Source organism: Chiloscyllium punctatum, chromosome 10 (genome assembly GCF_047496795.1).
Source record: "Chiloscyllium punctatum isolate Juve2018m chromosome 10, sChiPun1.3, whole genome shotgun sequence".
Lineage (NCBI taxonomy): Eukaryota > Metazoa > Chordata > Chondrichthyes > Orectolobiformes > Hemiscylliidae > Chiloscyllium > Chiloscyllium punctatum.
This window is the reverse complement of record NC_092748.1, coordinates 62,110,046-62,130,459: the sequence shown is the minus strand read 5'-3', so window position 1 is coordinate 62,130,459 and position 20,414 is coordinate 62,110,046. Positions and strand designations below refer to the sequence as shown.

The window sequence follows — 20,414 nt, the reverse complement described above, 5'->3', positions numbered from 1 at the left end:
TACCGACACATTCAACAATCGCAGCAGCCAAATACTTCACAGATTCTGTCAGCCCCAGGATTTGAGACTATAGCCATCTGTAATCCAGGTCTCATCTGGTGCTCTGGCAGCATTAGGCTCCTCAAGATATTATTTTTCCAGCTCTTAATTTTAACCCTTTTTTGTGTTAATTCAAACCATTAAATCACTCAACTAATTCTGTCACAGATACTGTAATAAGCATTTTATTCAGAACATACAGAAAATGCTCAGTTCTGTACACAACAAATAGCATTACATCCCTAATGCAGGACAACAACTACTTGTCAGTTGAGATAATGGACATTCATCAAAGATAAAAAGCAACCTTTTCCCTTTTTCTTTAAAAACTTACACAACCTTTAGTGGAAAAATTCAGTATAATCCACAAACAAACTTCAATAGTTGGGTGAAAAACCACGACCAGTTTCTAGATGCTTTTGACAGATTAGGACTGGAAACTATACAAACGAAAACGAGTAAACACTTATTCACAATTTACAGAGACATGGTTCAGCAGGACTCTGCCACAATTTTCTTCCCTCAGTTCCCATTTCCATATGATGTGAGATAATTGACAATGTACCCTAACTTTTAGCATGACAGCTATATCCCTTTTGACTTCACCTCACCCCAAATATTTAACTCCATCTCTTAACTACTTCTTATTTTTCTTCTATGTCACCCCACCCCCACCTCCACCCTCAAAAAAACTAATGTCACTGTTGATTTAAGGAAATGTCCATGGCAGTTTTGAGAAGATTTGTAGCTCAGGTTGAGGTTCTGAATGTCACCACAGGAAATGACATCACCAATCCAAGGAAACCTAAACACATAAATACAAAGTGGGCCATGCCACCAGTACTTCATCCGGAAGCTCACTGATGATGTTACCTAGTATGGTGATGAAACATCTGAAAACAAACCTTCCAGCTCAGCGGGCAAACTACATCCAGTTTTACACAATGATACCAGCATCCTTATATTCAAAGTTTTGCTGCCAGATGCGCTTTTTCGATTATTGCTAATGCTAAAATATTTGACATTATTTATCCTTCTACATTTCTGGCCTTCTGCTATATTGTGAGGCTGCAGGTCAATATTAGTGTTTGTTCTGTCAGATTTTCTATTCTTACAAAAGATCAGGTTTTTTTTGTAAATAATAGACCGTAACATAAAGGAGCAGAACTAGGTCATTCTGCCTATTCCGTCCATTCCAACATTCAATTATGGCTGATATGTTTCCCAACCTCAATCTCTCACCTTATCTCCATAACCCTTGCTCCCCTTATTAATCAAGAATCTATCACTTTCTTAAATAAGCTTAATAACTTAGCCCCCACAGCCTTCTGCAATATTGAGTTCCATAGGTTCATCACCCACTGGCTGAATAAATTCTTCCTTATCTCAGTTCTAGAGTGTTATCCTTCACTCTGAAGCTGTGTCCTCAGATCAGAGTCCCTCCTACTAACGGAAACATCTTCACCAAGCCCACTATCTAGACTACTCAACTATCTGTAAGTTTCAATGAGATCCCTCTCCCAGTTTTCCAAACTCCATCAAGTACAGACCCAGAGTCCTCAACCACTCCTCATTTGACAAGCCCTTCCTTCCCAGGATCATTCTTATGAACCTTCTCTGGACATGTTCCAAGGTCAGTACATCATTCCTTAGATACCGAGCCCAAAACAGCTCACAATATTCCATGTTACAGGAGTAATAATGCAGAGTCTTAAGCTATTTTGTTTCCTTTTTCAATTCATAGGATCTGGCATTCCTGGCTAAGCTAGCATTTGTTACCCATCTCTCATTTCGCAATCAACCACTTTCTGTGGGTCTGAAGTCACATATAGGCCAGACCAGGTAAGAGATGGCAGTTTTCCCTTTACGAAAGAATCTTAGCAAACCACATTTTTTTAAACAATGGTTATATGGTCACCATTAGGTCAGCTTTCAATGCCAGCTTTTTATTGAATTCCAATTTCACCATCTGCTTTGACAGGATTCAAATCCACACCCCCAGAAGAACAGCCTGGGTTTCAGGATTACTAGCCCAGACACATTACCGCTATGGCACATGCTTTCTTTAAACACAGTCAATTGCGGTTCAAATCCCACAATAGCAGTTTGGAATTTTTCATTCAATTGGGAATAAAAAGCTGTGATCAGTAAAAGTGAGCATAAAGATGTCAGGTTTTTATGACAATCTGACTAGTTCATCACCATCCTCTAGGCAAGGAAACCTGCCCTTATCCAGTCCAGATTTTTTTGGGACTCTTGTTTCATTCTAATGTAGGTAATTGGCTCTGGCATGGAGCATGATCAATATTGGCAGTTCATCTGCTCTACATAAAGAAGGTTCAATCACTGAAATCCATCAGAGATCTCCCTTGTATTAAAGTGACAGAAAGGAATAAGGCTCTCTACCTTTCATCTTCTCTGTGCACCCAACATGACAATCTAGCCCATTATATCCAAATTTTGATTTTTTTTAATGAAAATGTCAGAATTCAAATTGCTTTGTTTTTTTCTAAAATGATCCTTAAACTCTGGGGATTAAAAACATCAGCTGGAATTATATTTAAATATGGTCTTCTTTAAAGCTTATGTCACGGCTGTCACTATCATCGATACAAGTTTCTAGTCTCATAGTTTCACAAACAAATAATAGAGCTAATCCAGATTTCCATAATAGTTCAGTGACTTTATAAGGTGGATCTTCACAGCGTACAAGCTGAGGGAGTTCAGCTTTGATGTAGAGCTGGGTGATTGAATTAGTTTTGTCATTCCTAATTGAGCAATGGGAGGGGAGCAGAAACCGGAAATACGTTGGATTTTAATCTTTATTGTTATCCAGCCATCCTTGCTGGAAGTTGACATGAGTAGATTCCAAGACAGAATAGGTTTAGGCTCAACTATTAAATACACCAAGCCATGTTTGAATAACCTGATAATCAAAAAGGCTTGAGATGAGTCATTAGATATTGAAATGCCCAGCGGTTATTGAAATAACAGATGTTGAAATGACTGCTTTTCAGGAACAGAGGGAAATGTATATGAGAACAACAATTCAGAATGTGTGATACATATGACAGAGTTTCTGTTTAAAAAATTAGCCATGGTGTGCATAAGCTGATCAGAATTGTCAGTGGATAAAATGATTAATTTAAATTCAGGGTTTCACTGTTGAGTTGTTGAAATAGAGCAATGCTCAGGGGCACTACTTGGTCTGTCTAAATTTCCTCTTCCGAGAGGACATTTCCCAGCAGCCAGGTCAATTATTAGGGGTCTCTGTCCATGCAATGTAAACAATCCACTATATTAAAGCACAACATTCTATTACATGCAAAACATTCTTCATCACAAATACTGTATTCAAGTAGGAAATTTGGAATAGTGACAACAGTAGTTACCTTGACACATCAATTTTTGGTAGCTGTCCAATTTCAGCTGTTGCATACACAATTTGTTACTAAAATCCATCATTAAGGATCTGTGTTGAATACTGAAACACCCTATTTGGTTTGTTAAATGTCAACAGAGTGATTTATCAGCAACTTATCTCTAAAGGGAACAGTGGAGCAGAAGCAATGTAGACAGACATTACACACTTCAGTGAAATTCAGGAACACCAAGGGTCATTTTTCTTCCAGACATACCAACAAAGCTATTCCCTGCCAGCAAGGAACTTAAATAATGGGATTAAGAGGTATATTCTGAATACAAAGTGCCCTTCTCCAATAGTTAAATCAAGTATATTTAAATATGTTTGGCTTGATTACCAATCAGGGATTAAAGAGTCACTACCATCCTGGTTGCTTAGGAGGCAGAACAGTCGGACAGCTGCATGTCATTTCACTATAAAGACATCAAATTAAAGCAGTATAATGACATATTTTATGCCATTACATCAGATTGTTTGGAAAAAATAAATGGTATATTACAATTGTTGTACAACATGTAGTTGTGACAAATTACTAAAAATGAATCAAAACAAAGTACATACAGCATGAAAATACAAAATAAAATAAAGATGAATCCCATTAATACCAAGTTTCTAGATGGTATACTCCATATGTAACTCTTTGCATTTGCTTCAATCAAAGCTACTTTGCGAACAAGCATGTGTTTTCTCATTTAACATTCATGAACAGCAATTACAAGAATTGTGCGTCAAGTGCTTTTATCCAAGCATAAAGTTGTCTTTTTATATCCGAGCTTTTCTGTTAAATGAATGAGTTAAATTCCAAGAACTATCACAGAAGCAAACATGTCAGCCATTTGCACACACAAACATCTTACAGGGAACAAAATTTTAAATGGCCAATTAATCAGTTCTCTATTTAGCAGGATTGGCCAAGGAAGAAATTGGTTAGAATTTTCTCCTCTTCTTTCAATAACATCTTGAGATTATCAATGACCACATGTAAGTGCCATTAGGACTCGAACTCTCACCTGAAGGACATGAACAATACAGCAATCCCAAGGATAACTATTATCAACAATACCATCTCAAAACCAGTTTAGCTTATTCTGCCAACTTGACACATCTTCCTGTTGCACAAAGATGATACTCACACCCAAGTCTAAGAGCCAGGGCATTTTGCAGAGTTGCTAAATCTGTAAAACATCCTTGTTTAAGAAATTATGTTACACAATGTCAATTTCAAATTGTAAAAAAACTACCTCAGGACAAGGCATTTCAAGATATGACAGACTTTGAAAATTGCACAATTAATCAAAGTATCATGTGTGGGTTTGTCTGACAGAATTTAATGGTGGTGCTAGGATCTACCCCACCAGATGGAGACCGGGTGGGAGCCTCTGTTGCTCGCCTGCTGGAAAAAACAGTATTCTGGTAGACACTTGACAGACGAATGCCAGACCTTCCCAGGACTTAGGACCCTGAGGGTAGAAATAACACTAATGGGAGGCTAGGAGCTCTCCAATGTACATCGGTGCCACTGAAGCAGAGGTTACTGCACATTCAGTAGAACCATAAGATCAAAACGGGATCCAGATCACAGGCAAGTGATGGTGGGATGGGGGGGGGGGGGGGGGGGGGGGGGGGGTCGCAGGAAGGGGTTTCACTGGCTGGGGAGGGAATTAAGTGGGTGGCTTCAGTTGGTTCGGTTTCCTGATGTCAGGGCTCTCTTTCAGGCATGGAGCATGTTTGAACAAGGAACCTCCCTGTTCCTGGAATCCCACAAGTCAACCCAAATGAGTTGGAATTTCAGGATCCCTGCCCACCTAACCCTGCTTCTCACAATCGCTCAGTACCAGCAGCAGTGAGGTCAGCCCCTAAAGTGGCATGCAGGCTGAAATTATTATTCAAACTGCTAGGCCATCCATGGGCCTTCTTGCCATGAATTGAAATGGGTGCAGGAAGGAAGGAGTGGAGTCTCCGCCCTCCAGCCCGATTAAATGACCCTACCTCAGACAACAATTCTTATTATCGACTGCTATAAAGTAATTCTCGTGGATTTATAATTTTGAGTTTCACTCTACTTTGAGCATAGTTGCTTAAAATCATACTTTTCACTTAGAGAAATCTGATGCCATTATTGAAAAGTTATCGAATTACAGCATTTGGAAAGGTTGCAGACTTTATTTGTACAAGTATCTGCAGGCCAATTGGAAATGGAATGGATATCTTCTTCTTAGGAAATATTAGACAAATGCACTTGAATGGATAGGTTTTATAAGAATATTGGAGAAATAGTACATTGTCCAGTTTGTTGATTGGCTGGAAATCAGAACTACAGAGGTTAAGAGAAGATGAAATTAAAGTGGGGAAAGCAGCTAGAAATCTAGCACCAAGAATTAATGAACCAGTGAAAAACCTAATCCTTTAAAGGATCAGCAAGGACAATGTAGCAATAAAGGTAAAGGTAAAGCAATTCTCTCAAAAACCATTTTGAAACTAAATTTCATTCACTACTTAACTGAAATTTCTAATCTTTGTAGTATGAAATAAACATTAAAACCACTGATTTTGCAGTAAACTTTGATCAGGTTGTAATCTGTCCTGGACTTCTCACATAGATGCACTGGTCAAGAACGCACAACAATGCCTGTTTGTTAGGTGGTTTAAAACATTTGACATGTATATAGGACCTTCACCAACTTTTATAGAGGCACCATAGGAAGCATTCTATCCTGGTGCATAATGGTCTGGTATGTCAACTGCTCTGCCCAGGACAACGAGAAACTCCACAAGGTTGTGTGCACAGCCTGGACCATCATGGAAGCCAATCTCCCATCAATGGACTCCATTTCCATTTCTCGTTGCCATGAAAAGGTTGCCAACATCATCAAAGGCCCCTTCCACCCTGGTAATGCTCTCTTCCAATCTCTTCCTCAGGAAGAAGATACAGAAGCTTGAACATACACATGAACATGTTCAAGAACAGCTTTTTCCCTGCTATTATTAGACTGGTGAATGGACCTCTCTAACTTCAATTAATGTCGATCTTGCTTTGCGTACCTCCTGTGCAACTGTAGTCTTGTATGCCTCACTCTGTCTAAGCACCCTTTGATCTGTATGTCATTGTTTGCTATGATCTGCCTCTACTGCTAGCACAAAGTTTTTCACTGTATGTATGTGTGATTATAATAACTCAAATCAAATCAAAGAAATGGTAGAATAGTTTTTTTCATCTGATACTTGGTTGTTTGTGACAGATGATTCGAGAGAATTTGCCTGTCAATTTAGTATTTCATTTTTAAGGCTTTGTACTTTTAAACAACATACTAACAGATTCTTTTAAGTTTTAGAAGTAAAGCAAGCATGATGCATATATACATAGTTTTAATTTTTGAAAAACAGAGACTCCAGCATACATATTACATGATAAGGAGATCTAAATAGTTTGTGTCCAAACCACAGTCATATGGTGTAGAGGAGGTAATGGCTCGGGGTATTATTGCTAGACTATTAATCCAGACACCCAGTAATTTTCTGAACACCTGGGCTCAAATTCTGCCATGGCAGATAGTGGAATTTGAATTCAATTTTAAAAATAAAAATCTGGAATTAAGAGTTAAACGGTGTTCATTACACCATTGTTGATTGTCAGGAAAAACCCGTCTGGTTTACTAATGTCCTTTAAGGAAGGAAATCAGTGATTGACTCTTAGCAATTAGCGATGCTCACATCTTGCAACTGAATAAAGAAAAATCCTGTATGTTGAAGGGTTAGAGGATTTCATGCCATGTACAGAGATTTTTTTTCCAGTTTCTGCACAAAAATGATTGTATGTCTCAATGTATGATCTGTTATTTCCCCTGAAGTCAGCAGTTTGGCTTCCTGTGGTGTTCAGCTGGTCAGACAGATGCAGTACATACAACTGCAGAATGGTTGGAGGGAGAGAGATCACAAGTTCTCTTCTGTCCTACCAACAAATAGAGCTGAATTTTGTGGGTGGGTGGGTGGGTGTGGAGAGGATAGAATGGAGGAAGGTATATTGCTTATCCACTAGAAAGAAGCTTGGTGTCACCTCAACTGACACTCAGTGAGGCCATATCAGAACAATAATGTCCTGCAAATGACCTTAAGCAGCTGAAGATCAGACTTCTGCCTCATTATACATCCATTAGAGAGTGTTGAAATAGCCCAACTCAAGGGAAAACATTGCTTGATTGACAGGTCTGACCATCTGAACTACTGTCATTTCACACAATGGATATTTGCAGAAGATAGAGGCATCAAGTACTTACATTTCTGCTACTGATGCTTTAAAATATCTGGACGATTGACACATTGGTATGAAGTTAAAGGAACTTTTTTAAATGAAAAATTATGAATGAATGACTGTTTTAAATCTTATTTTGCAACCATCTCTTGTTGTCACAATAGAGTTAATTGATTCCACTGTGGAAGAAAGGGCATGTGCAATACCTTGGCAATGAAGGGTATGAATGGCAATGGTGGTGGATGGGAATACAGCTTAGCATGGAGGGAAGGTCAAGATCTCTCACTTAAGTTCAAAAGGTTTGCTTGTGCAGGCAAAGGTTCAGTATGAACTCCTTTTAAAAGCTCGCTGACTAACAACAATTGAGAAGTTGTGGACATGTCTATCCCCGTGATGAAGCTGGTCAAATCAGTATTGCAGGTTGCCAGTTCACAAGCTGAATGGGTTTATACCCCAATCTCTGCACTGGTGGAAACTGGGATGTTGGGAATCCCAGAATTGGTCCTGCTGCTGTTTACATATCTCCGCAAACTCCATAAAAATCCAGCTACTGAGCCTGAATGTCTGTGAGGATATCATGGAACGTGCCATTCACACTCACCTAATGTGACTGTTCTGGTGGGCTGTGGCTAAATCACATGAATCCTAGATATTTCCATAACTTGCAAAGTCATGAAAAACTTTTGCCATCATGACACTCCGCATTGTTGAGTTTTTTAAAATTTGCTCATGGGATTTGGACATCACTGACGAGGCTAACTTTACAGCCCAATCCTGATTGTCCTTGAATAGCTCACTAGTACATTTCAGACAGCAGTTAAGAGTCAACCACATTGCTGTGCATTTGGAGTTACATTTAAGTCAGACAGGTTGATGTTAGCAGGGTTCCTTCCCTCAAGGCCATTGGTGAATCAGATGGTTTATTTTCACAACAATTGACAGTAGTTATATGGTTGCCATTAGACCAATTTACAATTCCAGCTTTATTACCTGCCATGGTGGGATTTGAACCCATGTCCTTAGACAATTAGCCTCTGTATTACATCATGGCAGAATGACATCATCTCGATGCCACCAGCTCCTCAATCGTTTTTAAGTAATATCCTGTGGTTTCAGCCGACTCAACAAATAGTCGGCTTTTAAATTTACCTTTTTAGCCTTTGAATGCCTTCATTATAGTTTTCTGCTCTTTTCAAATGCCCAGCTCATATGTAATGACCCATTAAATCCTTTGGCTGATTAATGAACAGCATCGCCATTTGTTATGCTTAACTGTGCACATGTAGGTTTTAAATGTTTTTTTGTGGCAGGTTGCTGAAAATATGAACTGATAAAATTGCAGCCAAGGAAATAGTGAACAGGGCAGGTAACAATGCTCCTATCTGATTAGATCAGAGAGATACATTGCAAAATGAACAGTGCAAGGTTTGAATAAGGAAATGTAAATTTGATGTGTGATTTCAGTGTCAAATCAGATACTGTAAAAAGCTTCTCTTTCTACTTTTACCATATACAGATAGTTCTCATATAAAGTGTACTTCGGCAGCACAATTTGGCTAAAATGTCACTGAAGAATTAGGGAACGGTATTTTTGAGAATGCTTACCTCTGTTCGCAATAGACGACTGTGGACTGATTTGGGAAAAAGACAATTTTAATATTAAGGATTGAGAAAGACATTGCTGAGTTTTGAAAAACCCGGATGACTGAAACTCATTGTAAGTTATGTTTATGTTAACACTACTGGTTACAACAGGGAAGTGTTTGTAGGTGGTTCAGCACCAGTTCAGCACAAGTTGGTGTATACAAAAGTGAGATTTGGCTGTCAAAAGCCTAACAAAAACTATCTGATTGGTTCCTATGTAAGTGAACAGCTTGAGAACATGCACAATACTGTCAGATCCCTTTGGACTGCTGCAAGGGGCAGGTGGAGTGTCTTTCTCTCCTGTAAATTATCTAAAGCATAAAGAAGCCAGTTCATTAACTGTCACTAGTTACTGTAAGCTGTGGCCTTTAACCAAGAAAGAAGACATTTTGCTGTTAGAGTGCCTCCTACAATGAAGTGAAAAGGATATGGAGAAGAGATTGAAGAACAGAAACTCCTAGCAAGTGACAGGGTCATCACAATAAACCATGTGAACTGGGGCCCGAGAACTGTTTTCCCAGTTTTAATATTGCTAACACTCAAAGCAATTTTTGTGGTCTATTTGCACATGTGGGGTTGAGAAGGACATTACAGTTTTTAAAGTTATATGTTGATAGTTCGTAGTTGATTATCTGTGGCTAGAATCTATTCATTTGTAATAAATAGCAGATCTTATTAAGTACAGAAACTTGGTTTATGTCTTATGTTAACCAGAGTCTGACAGACAAACTGGGGACTCTAAATAATTTGATAACATTTATTTAAACTTTGTGATGACTCTAGGTGCAGTAGGACTTGATTTCCAGCGTGTTACCCCAGTGAGGCATGACAGTACAGATAACGAAATGGAGTAAGGACAAGAGATCGGAATAAATGACAGAACAATGTTAGAATTTTTCTTAAAGTCAGCAATTAAAGCATGACAATTAAACTTCGTTGAGCTGTGAAAGGGGTCATTAGACTTAAAAGTGACAATTTAAGTTCCAGAATTGATACTTCACATTTTGGCTCGCACTACGTTTGAACGAGAATCTAGATATCAGGATGCCATTTATGAAAGGTTTACAGCAGACCAGCCCACTTATGACATACCCTCTTGAATTCTGCAGTTAGTATCCAGCGGGTCTCATCTGAAGTGTCCGTGGAGTTTCACACTAGGTATGCCAAGCACTTTTAACCTCACCTTAATCTTCACAGTAATTTCTGGAGTGATAGTTCTGTCCTGAACTGTGACTCCTGGTCGAAGGCCTAAGCTTACACTGTATATCTAATTTCCTGGAATGTAACACTTTGTCAATTCAACAAGAAGGATGTTTCATTATCTCATGTAACAAGTCTGTTGAGTTGTTTTTTTTTCAATTCAGGAAAAGTTTGTGACACATTTTAAAAGCTTTACTCTGATAAGCTGATATTGAAGATTTTACGTATTTCAATAGATAATTTGAGAAAAAGAGGTAAGCAAACAGAGACCTCTTAACCAAAACAAAAATTGCTGGAAAAGCTCACCAGGTCAGCAGCATCTGTGGAGAGAAATTAGCGTTAATATTTCGGGTCAGGTAACCCTTCCTGCACAAGTTCTGAGGAAGGATCACTTCACCTGAAACGTTATTTCGGATTTCTTTTCACAGATGCTGCCAGACCTGCTGAACTTTTCCACCAATTTCAGTTTTTGTTTCTGATTTAAAGCATCCGCAATTCTTTCCGTTTTTAACCACTTAACCAAAACTGGCCAACGTAAATATATTCAGACAGTACTGATTGTGAAACTGTGTTTTTGTTGACATCGCTTTACAATAGGATAAATGATGGTGACATGCAAAATTATTTTGATTTGTGTTTTTCGGGTCCATTTGAAGGCAAACTGTATGATGAATTACAGCATTAAATAAAAGATATCAATTTACTTATTAAGAAATTGTGACAGGCTAATGGAGTACAATTGCCCATTTGTTTGCATTTTTGCTTTTAAAACATATCACTGTTTAGAAGAAAATTGTTTATATATCTGTGAATTGTTATTGAAATTCTAATTACGGAGTGGAAAATTGTGACAAACAATGAGAATTCAATTTTTATATCACGATGTGGTAAGAATGGAAAATATTTTGTTAACACATTGTTATCCAAAGTATATTTCAGACTCTTAAAAGTGCTTAATATTTTCTGAGATAAATTCTAGTTTATGTCCGACTGCAAGATTAACCTTATGGAAATTGGTGGTAATAAACCCGGCACCTTTGACCCACATTCCAAAACATACAAAACTTCCTGACTTAATTCTGTTAGTTGAAGTTAATATTAAATTAATGAAATAGCCAGTACAATAACTCTGCTAGTGAGGCACAGGAAATATTTGGGATAAACTTTCACGGCATTCTTTCAATGTCCCAGTATAACCACAGATGCTGGAGAAATGGGTAAAAAGCATGATTATTATCCCTTGGTTGAGCATCCACTTCATGGTGTTTTTCCGACCAATGGAGCTGGACTATATTGTCACTTATTGCAATCCGGCATACGTATGTATTTTTTACATGTTCCCCAATGCTGACACACTCCAAGGATCCACCAGGGACCAATTCCAACATTCCACCATAGTTCTGAAAATCCTGAAGTCCCCCTACACAGAATTGCCAAACCTCACCGTGCAAGTCCAATCCTGCTGCACTCATCATTATCTTCCAAGGCTCCAAAACCCTATGGATATGCTGTGGTGTAACAAAATCCCCTTACTTTTCTCCTCAATGAGGGAAAGCACAGGTACCTTCAGGGGATCCTCACTTAAAGTCAGAAATTTGCATTCCTGAAAATCCTGACTTTAATTGAATGAGGCATGGATTCCCAAAGTAATCAATGCTAAAACTGGAGTTAACTTCCATATCGCTTTTCTTCGAGGAAAAAAATTAATACATTATATTTATATTCTACATTGAAATACTTTACATGGCTGAAGTCCTACAGTGGTGAATATAAATTTTAATTGCATAAAAGGCCATAACAAACAGGTACAGGCATTGGCCATTTGGCCCCTCAATACTGCTCTAACATTCAGTAGCACTTTGGTGATTCAACATTCCTTATGTCCACTGTCCTGCTGTGTTTCCCTATAACCTTTATTTCCCCTACTGATCAAGACTCTAGTGCAGTCTTAAATATGCATAAGAGCTCTGCCCCCACAGTCTCTGGCAAGGAGTGCCAAAGGCTCATGACCGCTGAAGAGAAGAAATTCCTCCTCATCTCAGTCTTAAATTGGCACCCCTTTATCCGGAAAATATACCCTCTGATCCGAGACTCTCCCATGAAGGGAAACATCCTCTCAACATTTACCCTCTTAAGAATGTGATATGTTTCAATTCGGTCACCTTCCAAATCTTCTAAACTCTAGTGAGTTGAGTCCCAATCTGTTTAGTGCTTGCTCATAAGACAATTCCTCCATACTAGAGATCATTCTTGTGAACATTCTCAGAACTGTCTCCAATGAAATTATATCTTTTCTTAAATAAAAACAACAAGCTGCTCTCAATCCTCTAGATGTGGTCTCACCAACATCTTGTACAGCTTCAGGAAAGCTTTGGGGCTGCACGGTGGCACAGTGGTTACCACTCCTGCGTCACAGAGTCAAAGACCCGGATTCAATTCCACTCTTGGATTACTGTTTGTGTGGCATTTGCACATTCTCTCCATGTCTGCGTGGGTTTCCTTCCACGGTCCAGAGATGTGCAGGTTAGGTGGATTGGCCATGGGAAATGCAGGTTTATCGGGATACGGTAGTGGGGTAGGTCTGGTGGGATGGTCTTTGGAGGGTCATTGTGGACTTGATGGGTCAAATGGCCTGCTTCCATTTTGCAAGGATTCTATGAAAAAAACTTTCCTACTCTTCTACTCTAACCCCTTGAAATAAAGATCAATGATCCATTTGCATTCCTAATGACCTGCTAAACTGTATGCGAGAAAAATGTAAAATCCTAATGACACTACTTGCTGTATTGAATGCTGAGAGTTCAGCCAAGAGGCTGCTGCACAGGCTTTGTGCTGAAGGGCCTTGTTAAGTCTTGCAGCAGACATGCTCATGATATCATGGCACAGGACCAAATGGTATAGGTCTCTGAGTTCGGTCTATTTAATTGAGTTACTTGAAAGTGGAAAAACAAAATACTGATATTCCAACAGAATAACATTTGATTCATTGGAACAATATGTATAGGTCAAATCAAGTTACTGAAAAGGCTGATAATGTGAAAGCAGTATCTGATGTACACTGGGAAACATATTTGTCTATTTTTGGGCATGGAGACCTGTGGTTACTGGACACTCCTGCATGGTGCATCCAACAGCAACCCTCAGCACAAACAGATTGTCAATAAAGACGACATATAGCTTCAATAATTCAAGGTCACAAAGGATCTTCTCCAGTATATGATCTGGAAACCTAAGCAATGCATGATGGGTTAAGTTCCTGTGTAGAACAGACTGCTCCTGGTTAGTAAAGGTACATTGTTGTTTTCATTACATTTCTTGGTAACTGGTTATCTTTGTATTGTTTTGGGTCGATTTGGATAAAAGGAGTTATTGAAGATTGCTGGAGTCCTCTTGCTTGCTACTTAAAGTTGCATTAATATTTTATTAGTCACTTTAAGTTGTTAGAGAATGTATTAATGTCCAGTAATAGGTATTTCCATCTCTATTTATTTATGCTGAGAAAGATTGGAGAATTCGAAGTGACACATCAAGCAGGTGAGGTTGCATTCAGGCATGTCATTATGTGAAAAAAATCTATTAATAAAAGGTCAGGGAGTGGTATCCAAGCCAAAATTTGAAAAGTTGGATCTTGCACTGTAATAGCTATATGACAGTCAAAGTATTAGAAACTTTTACATGACATGTTTCTTCCAGGCATGTGGGGGCGAGATATCAGACACATCTTCTAACCTTCAGTTCATAATTGTATCAAGGAGGTAAACGATACATTGTTTGCCAGGAACAAAAGTTTCATCATGTTTTCTGTGGAAAGCAGCCAGCAACAAAAAAGATGCCTGCATTCCTACAATTCCTGCAAGTGCAGGCCATAACTGATTGCATTCACATGGCCCCATACACGATCTTGCCTGAACACAACACTATTATGAATAGAAAGGCTACCACTTCATCAACCATCAGGTGGTGTGCAATCACAAATACAGAATTATACATTTAAATGCACATAAAGCTGATGCTCCCACTATTCATTCATTTTCTGAAAGTCAATAATGAAGGATTAAAGACTATAGTGATGTCTTGTCTGTGTTCAACAATATACAATTTCACTTGGCTCATGCACCAATGCTTTAGCCAAGGATATGAGCACACAAAAAGCTATAATACAGCTCTGGTATCCATCAGGGTCACTGCGGAACATACCTCTACAATCCTGAATGAATGATTCTGTTACTATGATTGTTCACAGGAAGCTCTGAAGAGCCCAGTGAGATGAAGTGACTCTCATTGACAACCAGTTATCAATGTTCGTTTCTAGAAATGGAAGCTTTGCAGTTGCTTCTGCTGCTGGATTTGAAGATCGTCAGCAAGATAATGTGCAATGACCAGCAATAAATAAGTTACCCTGCTGTACAACGGGTAATGTGTCCACATTCATTTTTGTGGGGTGACAGAAATGTTGGAATGTGATATTTCCCTAAGATGCATCCTCATTCATACAAACTGCTGTGGGCTAATTAAACTCTTTTACCTCTTATGGCCACTGGTTTATTAAGTGCTGTCACTTGCAACTTGATAATACACTTCCCTATCCCCATCCCTTGAATACAGAGTGATCTACTCCCCCAGAGTAACCCTTTGTTGTAGTATTTCCAGAATCCAGCTGTTTAATTGGATAACTCTGCACCCAGCTTAGAAAGCTGTCTCCCTCTTTGGAAGACAGCAGCCTTTGAAGCAAACCCTGCATTTAACCTCAATCATTGTGTCCTGCACCATACACTGGGAGCACCTGAGAATTATGCCAATGAGCTAACTTTGGAAAGGACAATTTATTGGAACGCACATTGTATGCCAATCAGGTGCACGTTAAATGTGTATTGAAAAAAGATGGTATTAAAACCAGTGAATATATCATGTTCGAGATCCCCAGTGATATCAATCAATATTAAATCAGAGTAAAAGGCAGTTGGAAAGCATGATCACTAAGTAAATTTTAGTGTACTCTGGACCTCATGAATGTAGTGTACTTTCCAAATGTTGTTACATGACTGACTTCTGGGCACTTGATCTGAAGGAAGGCCTTGAGTAGCTGTGACTTAACTGTAGTGAACAGCTGGGTGCAGTATAGAATCAACTAGCAACTGAATGGATAAAGAAAAGTATCTCTCACGCATGGTTATATCTAGACAAACAATACACCAGTACAGTCAATTACAGCTGACCCTCATCTGCCAACTTTGTTTGCCATTTTGAAAGTTCACTCAGCAAGAATGAGCAGCTCAGGTGCTCTAAGTAACAAAACAGACAGCAATGACACTTTAATGCTCCAACTAAACAGAATCACTGAGGGACACATTTTCCCTGTGACATTGCACTAAGGTCTGACTGGGGGTTGGGGGGGGGGTGCAGTTCACACCAGGCAAAGTGAAGATGCTGCTTTCTCGGCGGGTGCTGGGCATTTCAGTTGTACTGCCTCTTAGACACACCGTCGGCTCAGACAGGTGTCTGCTCCAGCACGGGGGGGTGGGGGGTGTGGGGGAGTTATGAGAGAGGAAATATTTTTTAAAGGCACAAAAATAAATCTAAAATCTAAGCTCCGTATCACTCTAATAAGCGACGTAATTGTTTCTTGTTAAGAAACATCTGATGTCCGTGTGATTCCAATTCAGTGTTCGGCAGGTTATCGGATTACACACTCAAATTATTTCTCAGAAATGCCCCGTGAAATTCTTCTTATCTTCAATTGGTCAGTCTTCAAGATGACACGCATCGTTTGAAATAAGGGATGAAAGGAAGCTTGCACGACCCGCTTTAGAAATACTGGCGCGCCCTTCTGGCTTTGGGGGGGGGGGTCTCTGAGTTTGCCGCTGAGGGGGGTGGGGGAGCTAAGGGAAATGCCAGCGCCAGCGGCGTGCTCTGGCCGGGTAGGGAACAGCGCTGTTCCTGCTCCACACTCTGCCCTCTCTCGCTGCACCTGACCACCCCCCCTCCCCAGCACAGCGACCGTCTTCGGCTCAAATCGACATTTTACAACATCGTTCCGTTCCCCTTATCATTTTAAAGAGGGGCGAGGCTTCCCAGGTCCACCTCTTCAGGTGATAAGTCTGTCAGCTTCATTGAAAACACGCCACACAATAATGTCAACATGGAGATGCATTATATTCCCGTAATTTAGACAAATAAAAACACACGCAGCTTTTCTAACCGATTGACAAATTCTGCCTTCATGAAGATAATGTAAGTGTGGTCTAAACACGACAGAGAAATAAACAGAGAGATCTGAACGATTAAAACAAACATTGATGGTCGATAGGTTTATGGCTGGGTCAATTAATCCCCAAATCCCGGTACCACTGCAACCTTTCCTGAAAGTTGTTTAACAAAAGGGTTGTTCGAGCGAACGCACGGATATTGTGTAGCGCGGTTTGCACTCGGAAACTTCAGGGAACTCTTCAAGCAGCCGGACTCCTGTCCTCCAGCCCAGGAGCGAGTCATCTCTGTCAGAGAAAACCGAGCTCCCCTTCCACACGCTCTAGTTTACAAGGCACGACATGAAATGTTCCAGCATCCAGGCTGTACCGTCCTGCTCCCACTCCCACTCCCGCTCCCGCTCCAGGACAACATGCCACTTGGTTTAACAGGTTCAGAAATCCTGGCGTCCCCTTGACACGGCCGGAAAGGTGACAGAACATGAACTGTACAACACACACACACACCTTCCCCCTCCCGCCTGGCAGCACTGGGACCTCGGATTACAAGGTAGATCCAGTCTTACTTTAATCTTTACCATCACCCTCACTGAACTTAAAACCACTGAATAAACGAATGCGTGCCCGCATTCCCAGCTCTGACTGGCTCAGGGGCATTGGGAAATGGTTCAAATGTTAAATCGGGTCCATTCATTCACAACTCGTCCATTCAACAGGTATCGAACTGGCTTTCTTTCAGATGGCTGACGCGAAAACAGACCGCAAACTACTTCATTTCAGCATGCCTGAGCTGTTCCAGACGAAAAATAAAACAAGAAGTTTCACTCGTTAATTATTTATTCCTCTCCCCCCCACCCCGAAGTCGCTAAGGATCAGAAAGGTACTTACAGAGAGAGCAGATGGACACTGCTGCTGCTCCCAGTGCACGGCTCTCCCAGTTTGCCGGTTTCTTGGATTTACTCTCGATCCACTAACCTTGTGATTTGCTGCAGTCCAATTGCGACACGAAAAAGAATCACATTGTTGTGATATCTGGCACCCTGGACCACATTTCCACTGGTTTTGGTGCATTAGCTACCGTCAGCCTTATTAGGTAATGTGGTCAACTTTTGGGGAGGGGTGGGGAGGGGAGGGATGCTTTACAACGGATGGACGAATACTGTGTGAACTCCAGAGTCCAGAAATAACTGTGAATGCTGAAAATCAGAAAGAGAAACAGAAATGAAGAAGCGTTCAGAAGAACGGTCAATGGGTTCGAAACGTTAACTCTGGTTTCGCTGCTCAGGTGCTGCCAGACCTGTTCAGCTTTTCCAGCAATTTCTGTTTTTGTTAACAAAAGAGTAATTACCTCTGAGAAGCAAACCATGCAGCAGAAAGGAGACGGGAGTTTTAATCAGAACACAAAACAACACAGTTCATGGCATGGGAGAGTGCGCCACACCACAGCGCAGGGAGAGAGGGGCCAGTGTGTCACACCACAGCACAGGGAGAGAGGAGTGAGTGTGTCACACCACTTCACAGGGAGAGAGGAGTGAGTGTGTCACACCACTTCACAGGGAGAGAGGAGCCAGTGTGTCACACCACAGCACAGGGAGAGAGGAGTCAGTGTGTCTGAGTCAGTGTGTCACACCACAGCGCAGGGAGAGAGGGGCCAGTGTGTCACACCACAGCACAGGGAGAGAGGAGTGAGTGTGTCACACCACAGCACAGGGAGAGAGGAGTCAGTGTGTCTGAGTTAGTGTGTCACACCACAGCGCAGGGAGAGAGGGGCCAGTGTGTCACACCACAGCGCAGGGAGAGAGGAGTCAGTGTGTCTGAGTCAGTGTGTCACACCACAGCGCAGGGAGAGAGGAGCCAGTGTGTCACACCACAGCGCAGGGAGAGAGGAGTCAGTGTGTCACACCACCGCACAGGGAGAGAGGAGCCAGTGTCTTACACCATAGCACAGAGAGGAGCCAGTGTGTCACACCACAGCGCAGGGAGAGAGGGGCCAGTGTGTCACACCATAGCACAGAGAGGAGCCAGTGTGTCACACCACAGCGCAGGGAGAGAGGGGCCAGTGTGTCACACCACAGCACAGGGAGAGAGGAGCCAGTGTCTCACACCATAGCACAGAGAGGAGCCAATGTGCCACACCACAGCACAGGGAGAGAGGGGCCAGTGTGTCACACCACAGCAGAAGGAGAGAGGAGCCAGTGTGTCACACCACAGCACAGGGAGAGAGGAACGAGTGTGTCACACCACAGCACAGGGAGAGAGGGGCCAGTGTGTCACACCACAACACAGGGAGAGAGGAGCCAGTGTCTCACACCATAGCACAGAGAGGAGCCAGTGTGTCACACCACAGCGCAGGGAGAGAGGGGCCAGTGTGTCACACCACAACACAGGGAGAGAGGAGCGAGTGTGTCACACCACAGCACAGGGAGAGAGGAGCGAGTGTGTCACACCACAGCACAGGGAGAGAGGAGCGAGTGTGTCACACCACAGAGCATGAAAGAGGAGCCAGTGTGTCACACCACAGTACAGGGAGAGAGGAGCCAGTGTGTCGCACCACAGCACAGGGAGAGAGGAGTCAGTGTGTCACACCACAGCACAGGGAGAGAGGAGTCAGTGTGTCACACCACAGCACAGGGAGAGAGGAGTCAGTGTCTCATACCACAGCACAGGGAGAGAGGGGCCAGTGTCTCACACCACAGCACAGGGAGAGAGGAGTGAGTGCGTCACACCACAGCACAGTGAGAGAGGAAGCTCTATGTCAAACTATAGCACAGTGAGAGGCAAGCTTATCAGGGAATAGAGGACAGTATTAAACCATAGTGCTGGGAATATGACAGAAAATCCTCAAACTTCTCTTTACATTGCAACCACTTCCTGATTTACACTTTAGACGTCTCAACACCTTTTCCTTGGTATGAAAGGTTGGGCACTAAACTCTGGTCCTATGTTACTTCACAGAATGGGAAATAATCTGAATGGAAATTTAGCTATAACCTAAAAAAGATGAGGAGATATATCAACTGGGTCAGTTTCTGTGTCATGTAGAAGAAACTGCAATTAGTAATAATCAATCAACATGAATTGGTAGCCCGTACTCTAATTCATACCTTGGATTGTCCATTGTGCTGCTTCAACCAGGGGTTACGCAAAAGATTCTTACTTGAATGTTCTGCTGGTTCGCTAATTGTTTATGATGCCAAGTACAATGTATTAAATCTTTTGCATATCTGCCTCCAATACAGTATGAGAAAATAATGCAGAAAGCAGGTCATTTGCCCTTAATGGATAGCTTTTTGAAAGAATTATTGAAATAGTTTCACTCACAGCCATTTTTTTTTCCAAATGTTGCCCTTAAAATTATTTCGCAATTTTCTTTAAAACTACCAGTTTTTGAATTAAGTATTAAATCTAATCAACCTCCCTTTCAGGCAATGCATCCCAAATCACAGAGGCTTGCTGTGGGGAAAGAGAATCTTTTCCCCTGGACTTCTGGCCTTCTGTGAATAAGACGGCATATTAATCATGGTACATAGATCACAGTGTCGGTCAGGTTACATGGCAGGGATTCCTGAGTGAGAATGTATAATATGGACCACACAATAGATCACGAGTAACATAACAAAATAGTGGAACACCGACCATATCTCTACTTCTGAGA

The 20,414-nt window shown here is 41.1% G+C and overlaps 1 protein-coding gene across 2 annotated transcripts in view; it reads right to left on the bottom strand.

Moving 5' to 3' along the window:
- Positions 1 to 17,822, bottom strand: part of LOC140482229 (myosin light chain kinase, smooth muscle-like) — a 430,871-nt gene extending 413,049 nt beyond the window's left edge. For both annotated transcript variants that reach the window (XM_072579340.1, XM_072579341.1), the window contains exon 1: positions 17,648 to 17,822. The gene's annotated coding sequence lies outside the window, so the exon portion shown is untranslated. The remainder of the gene's footprint in view (positions 1 to 17,647) is intronic.
- Between the last annotated feature and the right edge of the window lie 2,592 nt (positions 17,823 to 20,414).